The sequence below is a fragment of the Carassius gibelio genome, chromosome A19 (assembly GCF_023724105.1).
Source record: "Carassius gibelio isolate Cgi1373 ecotype wild population from Czech Republic chromosome A19, carGib1.2-hapl.c, whole genome shotgun sequence".
Lineage (NCBI taxonomy): Eukaryota > Metazoa > Chordata > Actinopteri > Cypriniformes > Cyprinidae > Carassius > Carassius gibelio.
Genome location: NC_068389.1, coordinates 2,255,001 through 2,278,100, shown reverse-complemented (window position 1 = coordinate 2,278,100; position 23,100 = coordinate 2,255,001). Strand labels below are relative to the sequence as shown.

At 37.9% G+C, this 23,100-nt stretch overlaps 19 pseudogenes; all 19 read right to left on the bottom strand.

The window, feature by feature from the left end:
• Window positions 1–46: 46 nt before the first annotated feature.
• Window positions 47–165, bottom strand: LOC127936354 (uncharacterized; annotated as a pseudogene).
• Window positions 166–2,205: 2,040 nt separating this feature from the next.
• Window positions 2,206–2,324, bottom strand: LOC127937204 (uncharacterized; annotated as a pseudogene).
• Window positions 2,325–3,107: 783 nt separating this feature from the next.
• LOC127936353 (uncharacterized) lies at window positions 3,108–3,226 on the bottom strand (annotated as a pseudogene).
• Window positions 3,227–4,576: 1,350 nt separating this feature from the next.
• Window positions 4,577–4,695, bottom strand: LOC127936388 (uncharacterized; annotated as a pseudogene).
• Window positions 4,696–5,473: 778 nt separating this feature from the next.
• LOC127936351 (uncharacterized) lies at window positions 5,474–5,592 on the bottom strand (annotated as a pseudogene).
• Window positions 5,593–7,639: 2,047 nt separating this feature from the next.
• LOC127937203 (uncharacterized) lies at window positions 7,640–7,758 on the bottom strand (annotated as a pseudogene).
• A 1,065-nt stretch (window positions 7,759–8,823) lies between these two features.
• On the bottom strand, window positions 8,824–8,942 carry LOC127936103 (uncharacterized; annotated as a pseudogene).
• Window positions 8,943–10,010: 1,068 nt separating this feature from the next.
• On the bottom strand, window positions 10,011–10,129 carry LOC127937167 (uncharacterized; annotated as a pseudogene).
• Window positions 10,130–10,920: 791 nt separating this feature from the next.
• Window positions 10,921–11,039, bottom strand: LOC127937308 (uncharacterized; annotated as a pseudogene).
• Window positions 11,040–12,100: 1,061 nt separating this feature from the next.
• LOC127937166 (uncharacterized) lies at window positions 12,101–12,219 on the bottom strand (annotated as a pseudogene).
• Window positions 12,220–13,010: 791 nt separating this feature from the next.
• Window positions 13,011–13,129, bottom strand: LOC127937307 (uncharacterized; annotated as a pseudogene).
• A 778-nt stretch (window positions 13,130–13,907) lies between these two features.
• Window positions 13,908–14,026, bottom strand: LOC127936350 (uncharacterized; annotated as a pseudogene).
• Window positions 14,027–16,073: 2,047 nt separating this feature from the next.
• Window positions 16,074–16,192, bottom strand: LOC127936102 (uncharacterized; annotated as a pseudogene).
• Window positions 16,193–17,260: 1,068 nt separating this feature from the next.
• LOC127937165 (uncharacterized) lies at window positions 17,261–17,379 on the bottom strand (annotated as a pseudogene).
• A 791-nt stretch (window positions 17,380–18,170) lies between these two features.
• LOC127937306 (uncharacterized) lies at window positions 18,171–18,289 on the bottom strand (annotated as a pseudogene).
• A 1,062-nt stretch (window positions 18,290–19,351) lies between these two features.
• On the bottom strand, window positions 19,352–19,470 carry LOC127937305 (uncharacterized; annotated as a pseudogene).
• A 1,062-nt stretch (window positions 19,471–20,532) lies between these two features.
• LOC127937164 (uncharacterized) lies at window positions 20,533–20,651 on the bottom strand (annotated as a pseudogene).
• Window positions 20,652–21,441: 790 nt separating this feature from the next.
• LOC127937303 (uncharacterized) lies at window positions 21,442–21,560 on the bottom strand (annotated as a pseudogene).
• Window positions 21,561–22,338: 778 nt separating this feature from the next.
• LOC127936349 (uncharacterized) lies at window positions 22,339–22,457 on the bottom strand (annotated as a pseudogene).
• Window positions 22,458–23,100: the final 643 nt, after the last annotated feature.

Below are 23,100 nucleotides of genomic sequence, written 5' to 3'. Positions count from 1 at the left end.
TATTTTTTGGCAAAATTATTATATACTAAGTGAAAAATTTCAAAATAGATTAGAGTACCTGGCATTCCCAGGCGGTCTCCCATCCAGGCACTAACCAGGCCCAAACCTGCTTAGCTTCCGAGATCAGACAAGATCGGGCATAGCCAGGCTGGTATGGCCATAAGCGAAGACTGCTGCAAAGAGAAGGCTATTTAAAGATCAGCCAATCTACTCGCCAGTACATTATAAAAGTAGGAAAGAAACCCCAAAAGCTTAAAGCACCTGGTATTCCTAGGCGGTCTCTCATCCAAGTACTAACCTGGCCCAAACCTGCTTATATTCAGAGATCGGGCATTGACTCTATTTTTTGCCAAATTTATTATATACTAAGTGAAAAAATTCCAAAAGCTTAAAGCACCTGGTATTCCTTGGCGGTCTATCATTCAAGTACTAACCAGACCTTAACCTGCTAAGATTCAGAGATCGGGCATTGACTTATTTTTTTTTTTTTTGCAAGATTATTATATAATTCGTGAAAAATATCCAAAAATTTAAAGCACCTGGTATTCCCAGGCAGTCTCCCATCCATGTACTAACCTGGCCCAAACCTGCTTATATTCAGAGATCGGGCATTGACTCTATTTTTTGCCAAATTTATTATATACTAAGTGAAAAAATTCCAAAAGCTTAAAGCACCTGGTATTCCTTGGCGGTCTCTCATCCAAGTACTAACTAGACCTAAACCTGCTAAAATTCAGAGATCGGGCATTGACTCTTTTTTTTTTTTTTTGCAAGATTATTATATAATTCGTGAAAAATATCCAAAAATTTAAAGCACCTGGTATTCCCAGGCAGTCTCCCATCCATGTACTAACCTGGCCCAAACCTGCTTATATTCAGAGATCGGGCATTGACTTTATATTTTGCCAAATTTATTATATACTAAGTGAAAAAATTCCAAAAGCTTAAAGCACCTGGTATTCTTTGGCGGTCTCTCATCCAAGTACTAACCAGACCTAAACCTGCTAAGATTCAGAGATCGGGCATTGACTCTCTTTTTTTTTTTTTTTTTTTTTGCAAGATTATTATATAATTCGTGAAAAATATCCAAAAATTTAAAGCACCTGATATTCCCAGGCAGTCTCCCATCCATGTACTAACCTGGCGCAAACCTGCTTATATTCAGAGATCGGGCATTGACTCTATTTTTTGGCAAAATTATTATATACTAAGTGAAAAATTTCAAAATAGCTTAGAGTACCTGGCATTCCCAGGCGGTCTCTCATCCAAGTACTAACCTGGCCCAAACCTGCTTATATTCAGAGATCGGGCATTGACTCTATTTTTTGCCAAATTTATTATATACTAAGTGAAAAAATTCCAAAAGCTTAAAGCACCTGGTATTCCTTGGCGGTCTATCATTCAAGTACTAACCAGACCTTAACCTGCTAAGATTCAGAGATCGGGCATTGACTTCTTTTTTTTTTTTTTGCAAGATTATTATATAATTCGTGAAAAATATCCAAAAATTTAAAGCACCTGGTATTCCCAGGCAGTCTCCCATCCATGTACTAACCTGGCCCAAACCTGCTTATATTCAGAGATCGGGCATTGACTCTATTTTTTGCCAAATTTATTATATACTAAGTGAAAAAATTCCAAAAGCTTAAAGCACCTGGTATTCCTTGGCGGTCTCTCATCCAAGTACTAACTAGACCTAAACCTGCTAAAATTCAGAGATCGGGCATTGACTCTTTTTTTTTTTTTTTGCAAGATTATTATATAATTTGTGAAAAAAATCCAAAAATTTAAAGCACCTGGTATTCCCAGGCAGTCTCCCATCCATGTACTAACCTGGCCCAAACCTGCTTATATTCAGAGATCAGGCATTGAGTCTATTTTTTGCCAAATTTATTATATACTAAGTGAAAAAATTCCAAAAGCTTAAAGCACCTGGTATTCCTTGGCGGTCTCTCATCCAAGTACTAACCAGACCTAAACCTGCTAAGATTCAGAGATCGGGCATTGACTCTTTTTTTTTTTTTTTTTTTTTGCAAGAATATTATATAATTCATGAAAAATATCCAAAAATGTAAAGCACCTGATATTCCCAGGCAGTCTCCCATCCATGTACTAACCTGGCGCAAACCTGCTTATATTCAGAGATCGGGCATTGACTCTATTTTTTGGCAAAATTATTATATACTAAGTGAAAATTTTCAAAATAGCTTAGAGTACCTGGCATTCCCAGGCGGTCTCCCATCCAGGCACTAACCAGGCCCAAACCTGCTTAGCTTCCTAGATCAGACAAGATCGGGCATAGCCAGGCTGGTATGGCCATAAGCGAAGACTGCTGCAAAGAGAAGGCTATTTAAAGATCAGCCAATCTACTCGCCAGTACATTATAAAAGTAGGAAAGAAACCCCAAAAGCTTAAAGCACCTGGTATTCCTAGGCGGTCTCTCATCCAAGTACTAACCTGGCCCAAACCTGCTTATATTCAGAGATCGGGCATTGACTCTATTTTTTGCCAAATTTATTATATACTAAGTGAAAAAATTCCAAAAGCTTAAAGCACCTGGTATTCCTTGGCGGTCTATCATTCAAGTACTAACCAGACCTTAACCTGCTAAGATTCAGAGATCGGGCATTGACTTCTTCTTTTTTTTTTTTTTTTGCAAGATTATTATATAATTCGTGAAAAATATCCAAAAATTTAAAGCACCTGGTATTCCCAGGCAGTCTCCCATCCATGTACTAACCTGGCCCAAACCTGCTTATATTCAGAGATCGGGCATTGACTCTATTTTTTGCCAAATTTATTATATACTAAGTGAAAAAATTCCAAAAGCTTAAAGCACTTGGTATTCCTTGGCGGTCTCTCATCCAAGTACTAACCAGACCTAAACCTGCTAAGATTCAGAGATCGGGCATTGACTCTTTTTTTTTTTTTTTTGCAAGATTATTATATAATTCGTGAAAAATATCCAAAAATTTAAAGCACCTGATTTTCCCAGGCAGTCTCCCATCCATGTACTAACCTGGCGCAAACCTGCTTATATTCAGAGATCGGGCATTGACTCTATTTTTTGGCAAAATTATTATATACTAAGTGAAAAATTTCAAAATAGATTAGAGTACCTGGCATTCCCAGGCGGTCTCCCATCCAGGCACTAACCAGGCCCAAACCTGCTTAGCTTCCGAGATCAGACAAGATCGGGCATAGCCAGGCTGGTATGGCCATAAGCGAAGACTGCTGCAAAGAGAAGGCTATTTAAAGATCAGCCAATCTACTCGCCAGTACATTATAAAAGTAGGAAAGAAACCCCAAAAGCTTAAAGCACCTGGTATTCCTAGGCGGTCTCTCATCCAAGTACTAACCTGGCCCAAACCTGCTTATATTCAGAGATCGGGCATTGACTCTATTTTTTGCCAAATTTATTATATACTAAGTGAAAAAATTCCAAAAGCTTAAAGCACCTGGTATTCCTTGGCGGTCTATCATTCAAGTACTAACCAGACCTTAACCTGCTAAGATTCAGAGATCGGGCATTGACTTCTTTTTTTTTTTTTTGCAAGATTATTATATAATTCGTGAAAAATATCCAAAAATTTAAAGCACCTGGTATTCCCAGGCAGTCTCCCATCCATGTACTAACCTGGCCCAAACCTGCTTATATTCAGAGATCGGGCATTGACTCTATTTTTTGCCAAATGTATTATATACTAAGTGAAAAAATTCCAAAAGCTTAAAGCACCTGGTATTCCTTGGCGGTCTCTCATCCAAGTACTAACTAGACCTAAACCTGCTAAAATTCAGAGATCGGGCATTGACTCTTTTTTTTTTTTTTTTTTGCAAGATTATTATATAATTTGTGAAAAATATCCAAAAATTTAAAGCACCTGGTATTCCCAGGCAGTCTCCCATCCATGTACTAACCTGGCCCAAACCTGCTTATATTCAGAGATCGGGCATTGACTTTATATTTTGCCAAATTTATTATATACTAAGTGAAAAAATTCCAAAAGCTTAAAGCACCTGGTATTCTTTGGCGGTCTCTCATCCAAGTACTAACCAGACCTAAACCTGCTAAGATTCAGAGATCGGGCATTGACTCTCTTTTTTTTTTTTTTTTTTTTTGCAAGATTATTATATAATTCGTGAAAAATATCCAAAAATTTAAAGCACCTGGTATTCCCAGGCAGTCTCCCATTCATGTACTAACCTGGCCCAAACCTGCTTATATTCAGAGATCGGGCATTGACTCTATATTGTGCCAAATTTATTATATACTAAGTGAAAAAATTCCAAAAGCTTAAAGCACCTGGTATTCCTTGGCGGTCTCTCATCCAAGTACTAACCAGACCTAAACCTGCTAAGATTCAGAGATCGGGCATTGACTCTTTTTTTTTTTTTTTTTTTTTGCAAGATTATTATATAATTCGTGAAAAATATCCAAAAATTTAAAGCACCTGATATTCCCAGGCAGTCTCCCATCCATGTACTAACCTGGCGCAAACCTGCTTATATTCAGAGATCGGGCATTGACTCTATTTTTTGGCAAAATTATTATATACTAAGTGAAAAATTTCAAAATAGCTTAGAGTACCTGGCATTCCCAGGCAGTCTCCCATCCAGGCACTAACCAGGCCCAAACCTGCTTAGCTTCCGAGATCAGACAAGATCGGGCATAGCCAGGCTGGTATGGCCATAAGCGAAGACTGCTGCAAAGAGATGGCTATTTAAAGATCAGCCAATCTACTCGCCAGTACATTATAAAAGTAGGAAAGAAACCCCAAAAGCTTAAAGCATCTGGTATTCCTAGGCGGTCTCTCATCCAAGTACTAACCTGGCCCAAACCTGCTTATATTCAGAGATCGGGCATTGACTCTATTTTTTGCCAAATTTATTATATACTAAGTGAAAAAATTCCAAAAGCTTAAAGCACCTGGTATTCCTTGGCGGTCTATCATTCAAGTACTAACCAGACCTTAACCTGCTAAGATTCAGAGATCGGGCATTGACTTCTTTTTTTTTTTTTTGCAAGATTATTATATAATTCGTGAAAAATATCCAAAAATTTAAAGCACCTGGTATTCCCAGGCAGTCTCCCATCCATGTACTAACCTGGCCCAAACCTGCTTATATTCAGAGATCGGGCATTGACTCTATTTTTTGCCAAATTTATTATATACTAAGTGAAAAAATTCCAAAAGCTTAAAGCACTTGGTATTCCTTGGCGGTCTCTCATCCAAGTACTAACCAGACCTAAACCTGCTAAGATTCAGAGATCGGGCATTGACTCTTTTTTTTTTTTTTTTGCAAGATTATTATATAATTCGTGAAAAATATCCAAAAATTTAAAGCACCTGATTTTCCCAGGCAGTCTCCCATCCATGTACTAACCTGGCGCAAACCTGCTTATATTCAGAGATCGGGCATTGACTCTATTTTTTGGCAAAATTATTATATACTAAGTGAAAAATTTCAAAATAGATTAGAGTACCTGGCATTCCCAGGCGGTCTCCCATCCAGGCACTAACCAGGCCCAAACCTGCTTAGCTTCCGAGATCAGACAAGATCGGGCATAGCCAGGCTGGTATGGCCATAAGCGAAGACTGCTGCAAAGAGAAGGCTATTTAAAGATCAGCCAATCTACTCGCCAGTACATTATAAAAGTAGGAAAGAAACCCCAAAAGCTTAAAGCACCTGGTATTCCTAGGCGGTCTCTCATCCAAGTACTAACCTGGCCCAAACCTGCTTATATTCAGAGATCGGGCATTGACTCTATTTTTTGCCAAATTTATTATATACTAAGTGAAAAAATTCCAAAAGCTTAAAGCACCTGGTATTCCTTGGCGGTCTATCATTCAAGTACTAACCAGACCTTAACCTGCTAAGATTCAGAGATCGGGCATTGACTTCTTTTTTTTTTTTTTTGCAAGATTATTATATAATTCGTGAAAAATATCCAAAAATTTAAAGCACCTGGTATTCCCAGGCAGTCTCCCATCCATGTACTAACCTGGCCCAAACCTGCTTATATTCAGAGATCGGGCATTGACTCTATTTTTTGCCAAATTTATTATATACTAAGTGAAAAAATTCCAAAAGCTTAAAGCACCTGGTATTCCTTGGCGGTCTCTCATCCAAGTACTAACTAGACCTAAACCTGCTAAAATTCAGAGATCGGGCATTGACTCTTTTTTTTTTTTTTTTTGCAAGATTATTATATAATTCGTGAAAAATATCCAAAAATTTAAAGCACCTGGTATTCCCAGGCAGTCTCCCATCCATGTACTAACCTGGCCCAAACCTGCTTATATTCAGAGATCGGGCATTGACTTTATATTTTGCCAAATTTATTATATACTAAGTGAAAAAATTCCAAAAGCTTAAAGCACCTGGTATTCTTTGGCGGTCTCTCATCCAAGTACTAACCAGACCTAAACCTGCTAAGATTCAGAGATCGGGCATTGACTCTCTTTTTTTTTTTTTTTTTTTTTGCAAGATTATTATATAATTCGTGAAAAATATCCAAAAATTTAAAGCACCTGATATTCCCAGGCAGTCTCCCATCCATGTACTAACCTGGCGCAAACCTGCTTATATTCAGAGATCGGGCATTGACTCTATTTTTTGGCAAAATTATTATATACTAAGTGAAAAATTTCAAAATAGCTTAGAGTACCTGGCATTCCCAAGCGGTCTCTCATCCAAGTACTAACCTGGCCCAAACCTGCTTATATTCAGAGATCGGGCATTGACTCTATTTTTTGCCAAATTTATTATATACTAAGTGAAAAAATTCCAAAAGCTTAAAGCACCTGGTATTCCTTGGCGGTCTATCATTCAAGTACTAACCAGACCTTAACCTGCTAAGATTCAGAGATCGGGCATTGACTTCTTTTTTTTTTTTTTTTTGCAAGATTATGATATAATTCGTGAAAAATATCCAAAAATTTAAAGCACCTGGTATTCCCAGGCAGTCTCCCATCCATGTACTAACCTGGCCCAAACCTGCTTATATTCAGAGATCGGGCATTGACTCTATTTTTTGCCAAATTTATTATATACTAAGTGAAAAAATTCCAAAAGCTTAAAGCACCTGGTATTCCTTGGCGGTCTCTCATCCAAGTACTAACTAGACCTAAACCTGCTAAAATTCAGAGATCGGGCATTGACTCTTTTTTTTTTTTTTTTTGCAAGATTATTATATAATTTGTGAAAAAAATCCAAAAATTTAAAGCACCTGGTATTCCCAGGCAGTCTCCCATCCATGTACTAACCTGGCCCAAACCTGCTTATATTCAGAGATCAGGCATTGAGTCTATTTTTTGCCAAATTTATTATATACTAAGTGAAAAAATTCCAAAAGCTTAAAGCACCTGGTATTCCTTGGCGGTCTCTCATCCAAGTACTAACCAGACCTAAACCTGCTAAGATTCAGAGATCGGGCATTGACTCTTTTTTTTTTTTTTTTTTTTGCAAGAATATTATATAATTCATGAAAAATATCCAAAAATGTAAAGCACCTGATATTCCCAGGCAGTCTCCCATCCATGTACTAACCTGGCGCAAACCTGCTTATATTCAGAGATCGGGCATTGACTCTATTTTTTGGCAAAATTATTATATACTAAGTGAAAATTTTCAAAATAGCTTAGAGTACCTGGCATTCCCAGGCGGTCTCCCATCCAGGCACTAACCAGGCCCAAACCTGCTTAGCTTCCTAGATCAGACAAGATCGGGCATAGCCAGGCTGGTATGGCCATAAGCGAAGACTGCTGCAAAGAGAAGGCTATTTAAAGATCAGCCAATCTACTCGCCAGTACATTATAAAAGTAGGAAAGAAACCCCAAAAGCTTAAAGCACCTGGTATTCCTAGGCGGTCTCTCATCCAAGTACTAACCTGGCCCAAACCTGCTTATATTCAGAGATCGGGCATTGACTCTATTTTTTGGCAAATTTATTATATACTAAGTGAAAAAATTCCAAAAGCTTAAAGCACCTGGTATTCCTTGGCGGTCTATCATTCAAGTACTAACCAGACCTTAACCTGCTAAGATTCAGAGATCGGGCATTGACTTCTTTTTTTTTTTTTTTTGCAAGATTATTATATAATTCGTGAAAAATATCCAAAAATTTAAAGCACCTGGTATTCCCAGGCAGTCTCCCATCCATGTACTAACCTGGCCCAAACCTGCTTATATTCAGAGATCGGGCATTGACTCTATTTTTTGCCAAATGTATTATATACTAAGTGAAAAAATTCCAAAAGCTTAAAGCACCTGGTATTCCTTGGCGGTCTCTCATCCAAGTACTAACTAGACCTAAACCTGCTAAAATTCAGAGATCGGGCATTGACTCTTTTTTTTTTTTTTTTGCAAGATTATTATATAATTTGTGAAAAATATCCAAAAATTTAAAGCACCTGGTATTCCCAGGCAGTCTCCCATCCATGTACTAACCTGGCCCAAACCTGCTTATATTCAGAGATCAGGCATTGACTCTATTTTTTGCCAAATTTATTATATACTAAGTGAAAAAATTCCAAAAGCTTAAAGCACCTGGTATTCCTTGGCGGTCTCTCATCCAAGTACTAACCAGACCTAAACCTGCTAAGATTCAGAGATCGGGCATTGACTCTTTTTTTTTTTTTTTTTTTTTTGCAAGAATATTATATAATTCGTGAAAAATATCCAAAAATTTAAAGCACCTGATATTCCCAGGCAGTCTCCCATCCATGTACTAACCTGGCGCAAACCTGCTTATATTCAGAGATCGGGCATTGACTCTATTTTTTGGCAAAATTATTATATACTAAGTGAAAAATTTCAAAATAGCTTAGAGTACCTGGCATTCCCAGGCGGTCTCCCATCCAGGCACTAACCAGGCCCAAACCTGCTTAGCTTCCGAGATCAGACAAGATCGGGCATAGCCAGGCTGGTATGGCCATAAGCGAAGACTGCTGCAAAGAGAAGGCTATTTAAAGATCAGCCAATCTACTCGCCAGTACATTATAAAAGTAGGAAAGAAACCCCAAAAGCTTAAAGCACCTGGTGTTCCTAGGCGGTCTCTCATCCAAGTACTAACCTGGCCCAAACCTGCTTATATTCAGAGATCGGGCATTGACTCTATTTTTTGCCAAATTTATTATATACTAAGTGAAAAAATTCCAAAAGCTTAAAGCACCTGGTATTCCTTGGCGGTCTATCATTCAAGTACTAACCAGACCTTAACCTGCTAAGATTCAGAGATCGGGCATTGACTTCTTCTTTTTTTTTTTTTTTTGCAAGATTATTATATAATTCGTGAAAAAAATCCAAAAATTTAAAGCACCTGGTATTCCCAGGCAGTCTCCCATCCATGTACTAACCTGGCCCAAACCTGCTTATATTCAGAGATCGGGCATTGACTTTATTTTTTGCCAAATTTATTATATACTAAGTGAAAAAATTCCAAAAGCTTAAAGCACCTGGTATTCCTTGGCGGTCTCTCATCCAAGTACTAACTAGACCTAAACCTGCTAAAATTCAGAGATCGGGCATTGACTCTTTTTTTTTTTTTTTTTTTGCAAGATTATTATATAATTTGTGAAAAATATCCAAAAATTTAAAGCACCTGGTATTCCCAGGCAGTCTCCCATCCATGTACTAACCTGGCCCAAACCTGCTTATATTCAGAGATCAGGCATTGAGTCTATTTTTTGCCAAATTTATTATATACTAAGTGAAAAATTTCCAAAAGCTTAAAGCACCTGGTATTCCTTGGCGGTCTCTCATCCAAGTACTAACCAGACCTAAATCTGCTAAGATTCAGAGATCGGGCATTGACTCTTTTTTTTTTTTTTTTTTTGCAAGAATATTATATAATTCATGAAAAATATCCAAAAATGTAAAGCACCTGATATTCCCAGGCAGTCTCCCATCCATGTACTAACCTGGCGCAAACCTGCTTATATTCAGAGATCGGGCATTGACTCTATTTTTTGGCAAAATTATTATATACTAAGTGAAAATTTTCAAAAAAGCTTACAGTACCTGGTATTCCCAGGCTGTCTCCCATCCAGGCACTAACCAGGCCCAAACCTGCTTAGCTTACGAGATCAGACAAGATCGGGCATAGCCAGGCTGGTATGGCCATAAGCGAAGACTGCTGCAAAGAGAAGGCTATTTAAAGATCAGCCAATCTACTCGCCAGTACATTATAAAAGTAGGAAAGAAACCCCAAAAGCTTAAAGCACCTGGTATTCCTAGGCGGTCTCTCATCCAAGTACTAACCTGGCCCAAACCTGCTTATATTCAGAGATTGGGCATTGACTCTATTTTTTGGCAAATTTATTATATACTAAGTGAAAAAATTCCAAAAGCTTAAAGCACCTGGTATTCCTTGGCGGTCTATCATTCAAGTACTAACCAGACCTTAAACTGCTAAGATTCAGAGATCGGGCATTGACTTCTTCTTTTTTTTTTTTTTTTTGCATGATTATTATATAATTTGTTAAAAATATCCAAAAATTTAAAGCACCTGGTATTCCCAGGCAGTCTCCCATCCATGTACTAACCTGGCCCAAACCTGCTTATATTCAGAGATCGGGCACTGACTCTATTTTTTGCCAAATTTATTATATACTAAGTGAAAAAATTCCAAAAGCTTAAAGCACCTGGTATTCCTTGGCGGTCTCTCATCCAAGTACTAACCAGACCTAAACCTGCTAAGATTCAGAGATCGGGCATTGACTCTTTTTTTTTTTTTTTTTTTTTTTGCAAGATTATTATATAATTCGTGAAAAATATCCAAAAATTTAAAGCACCTGATATTCCCAGGCAGTCTCCCATCCATGTACTAACCTGGCGCAAACCTGCTTATATTCAGAGATCGGGCATTGACTCTATTTTTTGGCAAAATTATTATATACTAAGTGAAAAATTTCAAAATAGCTTAGAGTACCTGGCATTCCCAGGCGGTCTCCCATCCAGGCACTAACCAGGCCCAAACCTGCTTAGCTTCCAAGATCAGACAAGGTCGGGCATAGCCAGGCTGGTATGGCCATAAGCGAAGACTGCTGCAAAGAGAAGGCTATTTAAAGATCAGCCAATCTACTCGCCAGTACATTATAAAAGTAGGAAAGAAACCGCAAAAGCTTAAAGCACCTGGTATTCCTAGGCGGTCTCTCATCCAAGTACTAACCTGGCCCAAACCTGCTTATATTCAGAGATCGGGCATTGACTCTATTTTTTGCCAAATTTATTATATACTAAGTGAAAAAAATCCAAAAGCTTAAAGCACCTGGTATTCCTTGGCGGTCTATCATTCAAGTACTAACCAGACCTTAACCTGCTAAGATTCAGAGATCGGGCATTGACTTCTTCTTTTTTTTTTTTTGCAAGAATATTATATAATTCGTGAAAAATATCCAAAAATTTAAAGCACCTGGTACTCCCAGGCAGTCTCCCATCCATGTACTAACCTGGCCCAAACCTGCTTATATTCAGAGATCGGGCATTGACTCTATTTTTTGCCAAATTTATTATATACTAAGTGAAAAAATTCCAAAAGCTTAAAGCACCTGGTATTCCTTGGCGGTCTCTCATCCAAGTACTAACCAGACCTAAATCTGCTAAGATTCAGAGATCGGGCATTGACTCTTTTTTTTTTTTTTTTGCAAGAATATTATATAATTTGTGAAAAATATCCAAAAATTTAAAGCACCTGGTATTCCCAGGCAGTCTCCCATCCATGTACTAACCTGGCGCAAACCTGCTTATATTCAGAGATCAGGCATTGAGTCTATTTTTTGCCAAATTTATTATATACTAAGTGAAAAAATTCCAAAAGCTTAAAGCACCTGGTATTCCTTGGCGGTCTCTCATCCAAGTACTAACCAGACCTAAATCTGCTAAGATTCAGAGATCGGGCATTGACTCTTTTTTTTTTTTTTTTTTGCAAGAATATTATATAATTCATGAAAAATATCCAAAAATGTAAAGCACCTGATATTCCCAGGCAGTCTCCCATCCATGTACTAACCTGGCGCAAACCTGCTTATATTCAGAGATCGGGCATTGACTCTATTTTTTGGCAAAATTATTATATACTAAGTGAAAAATTTCAAAAAAGCTTACAGTACCTGGTATTCCCAGGCTGTCTCCCATCCAGGCACTAACCAGGCCCAAACCTGCTTAGCTTACGAGATCAGACAAGATCGGGCATAGCCAGGCTGGTATGGCCATAAGCGAAGACTGCTGCAAAGAGAAGGCTATTTAAAGATCAGCCAATCTACTCGCCAGTACATTATAAAAGTAGGAAAGAAACCCCAAAAGCTTAAAGCACCTGGTATTCCTAGGCGGTCTCTCATCCAAGTACTAACCTGGCCCAAACCTGCTTATATTCAGAGATCGGGCATTGACTCTATTTTTTGCCAAATTTATTATATACTAAGTGAAAAAATTCCAAAAGCTTAAAGCACCTGGTATTCCTTGGCGGTCTATCATTCAAGTACTAACCAGACCTTAAACTGCTAAGATTCAGATATCGGGCATTGACTTCTTCTTTTTTTTTTTTTTTTGCAAGATTATTATATAATTTGTTAAAAATATCCAAAAATTTAAAGCACCTGGTATTCCCAGGCAGTCTCCCATCCATGTACTAACCTGGCCCAAACCTGCTTATATTCAGAGATCGGGCACTGACTCTATTTTTTGCCAAATTTATTATATACTAAGTGAAAAAATTCCAAAAGCTTAAAGCACCTGGTATTCCTTGGCGGTCTCTCATCCAAGTACTAACCAGACCTAAACCTGCTAAGATTCAGAGATCGGGCATTGACTCTTTTTTTTTTTTTTTTTTTTTTTTGCAAGATTATTATATAATTCGTGAAAAATATCCAAAAATTTAAAGCACCTGATATTCCCAGGCAGTCTCCCATCCATGTACTAACCTGGCGCAAACCTGCTTATATTCAGAGATCGGGCATTGACTCTATTTTTTGGCAAAATTATTATATACTAAGTGAAAAATTTCAAAATAGCTTAGAGTACCTGGCATTCCCAGGCGGTCTCCCATCCAGGCACTAACCAGGCCCAAACCTGCTTAGCTTCCAAGATCAGACAAGGTCGGGCATAGCCAGGCTGGTATGGCCATAAGCGAAGACTGCTGCAAAGAGAAGGCTATTTAAAGATCAGCCAATCTACTCACCAGTACATTATAAAAGTAGGAAAGAAACCCCAAAAGCTTAAAGCACCTGGTATTCCTAGGCGGTCTCTCATCCAAGTACTAACCTGGCCCAAACCTGCTTATATTCAGAGATCGGGCATTGACTCTATTTTTTGCCAAATTTATTATATACTAAGTGAAAAAATTCCAAAAGCTTAAAGCACCTGGTATTCCTTGGCGGTCTATCATTCAAGTACTAACCAGACCTTAACCTGCTAAGATTCAGAGATCGGGCATTGACTTCTTTTTTTTTTTTTTGCAAGATTATTATATAATTCGTGAAAAATATCCAAAAATTTAAAGCACCTGGTATTCCCAGGCAGTCTCCCATCCATGTACTAACCTGGCCCAAACCTGCTTATATTCAGAGATCGGGCATTGACTCTATTTTTTGCCAAATTTATTATATACTAAGTGAAAAAATTCCAAAAGCTTAAAGCACTTGGTATTCCTTGGCGGTCTCTCATCCAAGTACTAACCAGACCTAAACCTGCTAAGATTCAGAGATCGGGCATTGACTCTTTTTTTTTTTTTTTTGCAAGATTATTATATAATTCGTGAAAAATATCCAAAAATTTAAAGCACCTGATTTTCCCAGGCAGTCTCCCATCCATGTACTAACCTGGCGCAAACCTGCTTATATTCAGAGATCGGGCATTGACTCTATTTTTTGGCAAAATTATTATATACTAAGTGAAAAATTTCAAAATAGATTAGAGTACCTGGCATTCCCAGGCGGTCTCCCATCCAGGCACTAACCAGGCCCAAACCTGCTTAGCTTCCGAGATCAGACAAGATCGGGCATAGCCAGGCTGGTATGGCCATAAGCGAAGACTGCTGCAAAGAGAAGGCTATTTAAAGATCAGCCAATCTACTCGCCAGTACATTATAAAAGTAGGAAAGAAACCCCAAAAGCTTAAAGCACCTGGTATTCCTAGGCGGTCTCTCATCCAAGTACTAACCTGGCCCAAACCTGCTTATATTCAGAGATCGGGCATTGACTCTATTTTTTGCCAAATTTATTATATACTAAGTGAAAAAATTCCAAAAGCTTAAAGCACCTGGTATTCCTTGGCGGTCTATCATTCAAGTACTAACCAGACCTTAACCTGCTAAGATTCAGAGATCGGGCATTGACTTCTTTTTTTTTTTTTTTGCAAGATTATTATATAATTCGTGAAAAATATCCAAAAATTTAAAGCACCTGGTATTCCCAGGCAGTCTCCCATCCATGTACTAACCTGGCCCAAACCTGCTTATATTCAGAGATCGGGCATTGACTCTATTTTTTGCCAAATTTATTATATACTAAGTGAAAAAATTCCAAAAGCTTAAAGCACCTGGTATTCCTTGGCGGTCTCTCATCCAAGTACTAACTAGACCTAAACCTGCTAAAATTCAGAGATCGGGCATTGACTCTTTTTTTTTTTTTTTTTGCAAGATTATTATATAATTCGTGAAAAATATCCAAAAATTTAAAGCACCTGGTATTCCCAGGCAGTCTCCCATCCATGTACTAACCTGGCCCAAACCTGCTTATATTCAGAGATCGGGCATTGACTTTATATTTTGCCAAATTTATTATATACTAAGTGAATAAATTCCAAAAGCTTAAAGCACCTGGTATTCTTTGGCGGTCTCTCATCCAAGTACTAACCAGACCTAAACCTGCTAAGATTCAGAGATCGGGCATTGACTCTCTTTTTTTTTTTTTTTTTTTTTGCAAGATTATTATATAATTCGTGAAAAATATCCAAAAATTTAAAGCACCTGATATTCCCAGGCAGTCTCCCATCCATGTACTAACCTGGCGCAAACCTGCTTATATTCAGAGATCGGGCATTGACTCTATTTTTTGGCAAAATTATTATATACTAAGTGAAAAATTTCAAAATAGCTTAGAGTACCTGGCATTCCCAAGCGGTCTCTCATCCAAGTACTAACCTGGCCCAAACCTGCTTATATTCAGAGATCGGGCATTGACTCTATTTTTTGCCAAATTTATTATATACTAAGTGAAAAAATTCCAAAAGCTTAAAGCACCTGGTATTCCTTGGCGGTCTATCATTCAAGTACTAACCAGACCTTAACCTGCTAAGATTCAGAGATCGGGCATTGACTTCTTTTTTTTTTTTTTTTTGCAAGATTATGATATAATTCGTGAAAAATATCCAAAAATTTAAAGCACCTGGTATTCCCAGGCAGTCTCCCATCCATGTACTAACCTGGCCCAAACCTGCTTATATTCAGAGATCGGGCATTGACTCTATTTTTTGCCAAATTTATTATATACTAAGTGAAAAAATTCCAAAAGCTTAAAGCACCTGGTATTCCTTGGCGGTCTCTCATCCAAGTACTAACTAGACCTAAACCTGCTAAAATTCAGAGATCGGGCATTGACTCTTTTTTTTTTTTTTTTTGCAAGATTATTATATAATTTGTGAAAAAAATCCAAAAATTTAAAGCACCTGGTATTCCCAGGCAGTCTCCCATCCATGTACTAACCTGGCCCAAACCTGCTTATATTCAGAGATCAGGCATTGAGTCTATTTTTTGCCAAATTTATTATATACTAAGTGAAAAAATTCCAAAAGCTTAAAGCACCTGGTATTCCTTGGCGGTCTCTCATCCAAGTACTAACCAGACCTAAACCTGCTAAGATTCAGAGATCGGGCATTGACTCTTTTTTTTTTTTTTTTTTTTGCAAGAATATTATATAATTCATGAAAAATATCCAAAAATGTAAAGCACCTGATATTCCCAGGCAGTCTCCCATCCATGTACTTACCTGGCGCAAACCTGCTTATATTCAGAGATCGGGCATTGACTCTATTTTTTGGCAAAATTATTATATACTAAGTGAAAAATTTCAAAATAGCTTAGAGTACCTGGCATTCCCAGGCGGTCTCCCATCCAGGCACTAACCAGGCCCAAACCTGCTTAGCTTCCGAGATCAGACAAGATCGGGCATAGCCAGGCTGGTATGGCCATAAGCGAAGACTGCTGCAAAGAGAAGGCTATTTAAAGATCAGCCAATCTACTCGCCAGTACATTATAAAAGTAGGAAAGAAACCCCAAAAGCTTAAAGCACCTGGTGTTCCTAGGCGGTCTCTCATCCAAGTACTAACCTGGCCCAAACCTGCTTATATTCAGAGATCGGGCATTGACTCTATTTTTTGCCAAATTTATTATATACTAAGTGAAAAAATTCCAAAAGCTTAAAGCACCTGGTATTCCTTGGCGGTCTATCATTCAAGTACTAACCAGACCTTAACCTGCTAAGATTCAGAGATCGGGCATTGACTTCTTCTTTTTTTTTTTTTTTTGCAAGATTATTATATAATTCGTGAAAAAAATCCAAAAATTTAAAGCACCTGGTATTCCCAGGCAGTCTCCCATCCATGTACTAACCTGGCCCAAACCTGCTTATATTCAGAGATCGGGCATTGACTTTATTTTTTGCCAAATTTATTATATACTAAGTGAAAAAATTCCAAAAGCTTAAAGCACCTGGTATTCCTTGGCGGTCTCTCATCCAAGTACTAACTAGACCTAAACCTGCTAAAATTCAGAGATCGGGCATTGACTCTTTTTTTTTTTTTTTTTTTGCAAGATTATTATATAATTTGTGAAAAATATCCAAAAATTTAAAGCACCTGGTATTCCCAGGCAGTCTCCCATCCATGTACTAACCTGGCCCAAACCTGCTTATATTCAGAGATCCGGCATTGAGTCTATTTTTTGCCAAATTTATTATATACTAAGTGAAAAAATTCCAAAAGCTTAAAGCACCTGGTATTCCTTGGCGGTCTCTCATCCAAGTACTAACCAGACCTAAATCTGCTAAGATTCAGAGATCGGGCATTGACTCTTTTTTTTTTTTTTTTTTTGCAAGAATATTATATAATTCATGAAAAATATCCAAAAATGTAAAGCACCTGATATTCCCAGGCAGTCTCCCATCCATGTACTAACCTGGCGCAAACCTGCTTATATTCAGAGATCGGGCATTGACTCTATTTTTTGGCAAAATTATTATATACTAAGTGAAAATTTTCAAAAAAGCTTACAGTACCTGGTATTCCCAGGCTGTCTCCCATCCAGGCACTAACCAGGCCCAAACCTGCTTAGCTTACGAGATCAGACAAGATCGGGCATAGCCAGGCTGGTATGGCCATAAGCGAAGACTGCTGCAAAGAGAAGGCTATTTAAAGATCAGCCAATCTACTCGCCAGTACATTATAAAAGTAGGAAAGAAACCCCAAAAGCTTAAAGCACCTGGTATTCCTAGGCGGTCTCTCATCCAAGTACTAACCTGGCCCAAACCTGCTTATATTCAGAGATTGGGCATTGACTCTATTTTTTGGCAAATTTATTATATACTAAGTGAAAAAATTCCAAAAGCTTAAAGCACCTGGTATTCCTTGGCGGTCTATCATTCAAGTACTAACCAGACCTTAAACTGCTAAGATTCAGAGATCGGGCATTGACTTCTTCTTTTTTTTTTTTTTTTTGCATGATTATTATATAATTTGTTAAAAATATCCAAAAATTTAAAGCACCTGGTATTCCCAGGCAGTCTCCCATCCATGTACTAACCTGGCCCAAACCTGCTTATATTCAGAGATCGGGCACTGACTCTATTTTTTGCCAAATTTATTATATACTAAGTGAAAAAATTCCAAAAGCTTAAAGCACCTGGTATTCCTTGGCGGTCTCTCATCCAAGTACTAACCAGACCTAAACCTGCTAAGATTCAGAGATCGGGCATTGACTCTTTTTTTTTTTTTTTTTTTTTTTGCAAGATTATTATATAATTCGTGAAAAATATCCAAAAATTTAAAGCACCTGATATTCCCAGGCAGTCTCCCATCCATGTACTAACCTGGCGCAAACCTGCTTATATTCAGAGATCGGGCATTGACTCTATTTTTTGGCAAAATTATTATATACTAAGTGAAAAATTTCAAAATAGCTTAGAGTACCTGGCATTCCCAGGCGGTCTCCCATCCAGGCACTAACCAGGCCCAAACCTGCTTAGCTTCCAAGATCAGACAAGGTCGGGCATAGCCAGGCTGGTATGGCCATAAGCGAAGACTGCTGCAAAGAGAAGGCTATTTAAAGATCAGCCAATCTACTCGCCAGTACATTATAAAAGTAGGAAAGAAACCGCAAAAGCTTAAAGCACCTGGTATTCCTAGGCGGTCTCTCATCCAAGTACTAACCTGGCCCAAACCTGCTTATATTCAGAGATCGGGCATTGACTCTATTTTTTGCCAAATTTATTATATACTAAGTGAAAAAAATCCAAAAGCTTAAAGCACCTGGTATTCCTTGGCGGTCTATCATTCAAGTACTAACCAGACCTTAACCTGCTAAGATTCAGAGATCGGGCATTGACTTCTTCTTTTTTTTTTTTTTGCAAGAATATTATATAATTCGTGAAAAATATCCAAAAATTTAAAGCACCTGGTACTCCCAGGCAGTCTCCCATCCATGTACTAACCTGGCCCAAACCTGCTTATATTCAGAGATCGGGCATTGACTCTATTTTTTGCCAAATTTATTATATACTAAGTGAAAAAATTCCAAAAGCTTAAAGCACCTGGTATTCATTGGCGGTCTCTCATCCAAGTACTAACCAGACCTAAATCTGCTAAGATTCAGAGATCGGGCATTGACTCTTTTTTTTTTTTTTTTGCAAGAATATTATATAATTTGTGAAAAATATCCAAAAATTTAAAGCACCTGGTATTCCCAGGCAGTCTCCCATCCATGTACTAACCTGGCGCAAACCTGCTTATATTCAGAGATCAGGCATTGAGTCTATTTTTTGCCAAATTTATTATATACTAAGTGAAAAAATTCCAAAAGCTTAAAGCACCTGGTATTCCTTGGCGGTCTCTCATCCAAGTACTAACCAGACCTAAATCTGCTAAGATTCAGAGATCGGGCATTGACTCTTTTTTTTTTTTTTTTTTGCAAGAATATTATATAATTCATGAAAAATATCCAAAAATGTAAAGCACCTGATATTCCCAGGCAGTCTCCCATCCATGTACTAACCTGGCGCAAACCTGCTTATATTCAGAGATCGGGCATTGACTCTATTTTTTGGCAAAATTATTATATACTAAGTGAAAAATTTCAAAATAGCTTAGAGTACCTGGCATTCCCAGGCGGTCTCCCATCCAGGCACTAACCAGGCCCAAACCTGCTTAGCTTCCAAGATCAGACAAGGTCGGGCATAGCCAGGCTGGTATGGCCATAAGCGAAGACTGCTGCAAAGAGAAGGCTATTTAAAGATCAGCCAATCTACTCGCCAGTACATTATAAAAGTAGGAAAGAAACCGCAAAAGCTTAAAGCACCTGGTATTCCTAGGCGGTCTCTCATCCAAGTACTAACCTGGCCCAAACCTGCTTATATTCAGAGATCGGGCATTGACTCTATTTTTTGCCAAATTTATTATATACTAAGTGAAAAAAATCCAAAAGCTTAAAGCACCTGGTATTCCTTGGCGGTCTATCATTCAAGTACTAACCAGACCTTAACCTGCTAAGATTCAGAGATCGGGCATTGACTTCTTCTTTTTTTTTTTTTTGCAAGAATATTATATAATTCGTGAAAAATATCCAAAAATTTAAAGCACCTGGTACTCCCAGGCAGTCTCCCATCCATGTACTAACCTGGCCCAAACCTGCTTATATTCAGAGATCGGGCATTGACTCTATTTTTTGCCAAATTTATTATATACTAAGTGAAAAAATTCCAAAAGCTTAAAGCACCTGGTATTCCTTGGCGGTCTCTCATCCAAGTACTAACCAGACCTAAATCTGCTAAGATTCAGAGATCGGGCATTGACTCTTTTTTTTTTTTTTTTGCAAGAATATTATATAATTTGTGAAAAATATCCAAAAATTTAAAGCACCTGGTATTCCCAGGCAGTCTCCCATCCATGTACTAACCTGGCGCAAACCTGCTTATATTCAGAGATCAGGCATTGAGTCTATTTTTTGCCAAATTTATTATATACTAAGTGAAAAAATTCCAAAAGCTTAAAGCACCTGGTATTCCTTGGCGGTCTCTCATCCAAGTACTAACCAGACCTAAATCTGCTAAGATTCAGAGATCGGGCATTGACTCTTTTTTTTTTTTTTTTTTGCAAGAATATTATATAATTCATGAAAAATATCCAAAAATGTAAAGCACCTGATATTCCCAGGCAGTCTCCCATCCATGTACTAACCTGGCGCAAACCTGCTTATATTCAGAGATCGGGCATTGACTCTATTTTTTGGCAAAATTATTATATACTAAGTGAAAAATTTCAAAAAAGCTTACAGTACCTGGTATTCCCAGGCTGTCTCCCATCCAGGCACTAACCAGGCCCAAACCTGCTTAGCTTACGAGATCAGACAAGATCGGGCATAGCCAGGCTGGTATGGCCATAAGCGAAGACTGCTGCAAAGAGAAGGCTATTTAAAGATCAGCCAATCTACTCGCCAGTACATTATAAAAGTAGGAAAGAAACCCCAAAAGCTTAAAGCACCTGGTATTCCTAGGCGGTCTCTCATCCAAGTACTAACCTGGCCCAAACCTGCTTATATTCAGAGATCGGGCATTGACTCTATTTTTTGCCAAATTTATTATATACTAAGTGAAAAAATTCCAAAAGCTTAAAGCACCTGGTATTCCTTGGCGGTCTATCATTCAAGTACTAACCAGACCTTAAACTGCTAAGATTCAGATATCGGGCATTGACTTCTTCTTTTTTTTTTTTTTTTGCAAGATTATTATATAATTTGTTAAAAATATCCAAAAATTTAAAGCACCTGGTATTCCCAGGCAGTCTCCCATCCATGTACTAACCTGGCCCAAACCTGCTTATATTCAGAGATCGGGCACTGACTCTATTTTTTGCCAAATTTATTATATACTAAGTGAAAAAATTCCAAAAGCTTAAAGCACCTGGTATTCCTTGGCGGTCTCTCATCCAAGTACTAACCAGACCTAAACCTGCTAAGATTCAGAGATCGGGCATTGACTCTTTTTTTTTTTTTTTTTTTTTTTGCAAGATTATTATATAATTCGTGAAAAATATCCAAAAATTTAAAGCACCTGATATTCCCAGGCAGTCTCCCATCCATGTACTAACCTGGCGCAAACCTGCTTATATTCAGAGATCGGGCATTGACTCTATTTTTTGGCAAAATTATTATATACTAAGTGAAAAATTTCAAAATAGCTTAGAGTACCTGGCATTCCCAGGCGGTCTCCCATCCAGGCACTAACCAGGCCCAAACCTGCTTAGCTTCCAAGATCAGACAAGGTCGGGCATAGCCAGGCTGGTATGGCCATAAGCGAAGACTGCTGCAAAGAGAAGGCTATTTAAAGATCAGCCAATCTACTCACCAGTACATTATAAAAGTAGGAAAGAAACCCCAAAAGCTTAAAGCACCTGGTATTCCTAGGCGGTCTCTCATCCAAGTACTAACCTGGCCCAAACCTGCTTATATTCAGAGATCGGGCATTGACTCTATTTTTTGCCAAATTTATTATATACTAAGTGAAAAAATTCCAAAAGCTTAAAGCACCTGGTATTCCTTGGCGGTCTATCATTCAAGTACTAACCAGACCTTAACCTGCTAAGATTCAGAGATCGGGCATTGACTTCTTTTTTTTTTTTTTGCAAGATTATTATATAATTCGTGAAAAATATCCAAAAATTTAAAGCACCTGGTATTCCCAGGCAGTCTCCCATCCATGTACTAACCTGGCCCAAACCTGCTTATATTCAGAGATCGGGCATTGACTCTATTTTTTGCCAAATTTATTATATACTAAGTGAAAAAATTCCAAAAGCTTAAAGCACTTGGTATTCCTTGGCGGTCTCTCATCCAAGTACTAACCAGACCTAAACCTGCTAAGATTCAGAGATCGGGCATTGACTCTTTTTTTTTTTTTTTTGCAAGATTATTATATAATTCGTGAAAAATATCCAAAAATTTAAAGCACCTGATTTTCCCAGGCAGTCTCCCATCCATGTACTAACCTGGCGCAAACCTGCTTATATTCAGAGATCGGGCATTGACTCTATTTTTTGGCAAAATTATTATATACTAAGTGAAAAATTTCAAAATAGATTAGAGTACCTGGCATTCCCAGGCGGTCTCCCATCCAGGCACTAACCAGGCCCAAACCTGCTTAGCTTCCGAGATCAGACAAGATCGGGCATAGCCAGGCTGGTATGGCCATAAGCGAAGACTGCTGCAAAGAGAAGGCTATTTAAAGATCAGCCAATCTACTCGCCAGTACATTATAAAAGTAGGAAAGAAACCCCAAAAGCTTAAAGCACCTGGTATTCCTAGGCGGTCTCTCATCCAAGTACTAACCTGGCCCAAACCTGCTTATATTCAGAGATCGGGCATTGACTCTATTTTTTGCCAAATTTATTATATACTAAGTGAAAAAATTCCAAAAGCTTAAAGCACCTGGTATTCCTTGGCGGTCTATCATTCAAGTACTAACCAGACCTTAACCTGCTAAGATTCAGAGATCGGGCATTGACTTCTTTTTTTTTTTTTTTGCAAGATTATTATATAATTCGTGAAAAATATCCAAAAATTTAAAGCACCTGGTATTCCCAGGCAGTCTCCCATCCATGTACTAACCTGGCCCAAACCTGCTTATATTCAGAGATCGGGCATTGACTCTATTTTTTGCCAAATTTATTATATACTAAGTGAAAAAATTCCAAAAGCTTAAAGCACCTGGTATTCCTTGGCGGTCTCTCATCCAAGTACTAACTAGACCTAAACCTGCTAAAATTCAGAGATCGGGCATTGACTCTTTTTTTTTTTTTTTTTGCAAGATTATTATATAATTCGTGAAAAATATCCAAA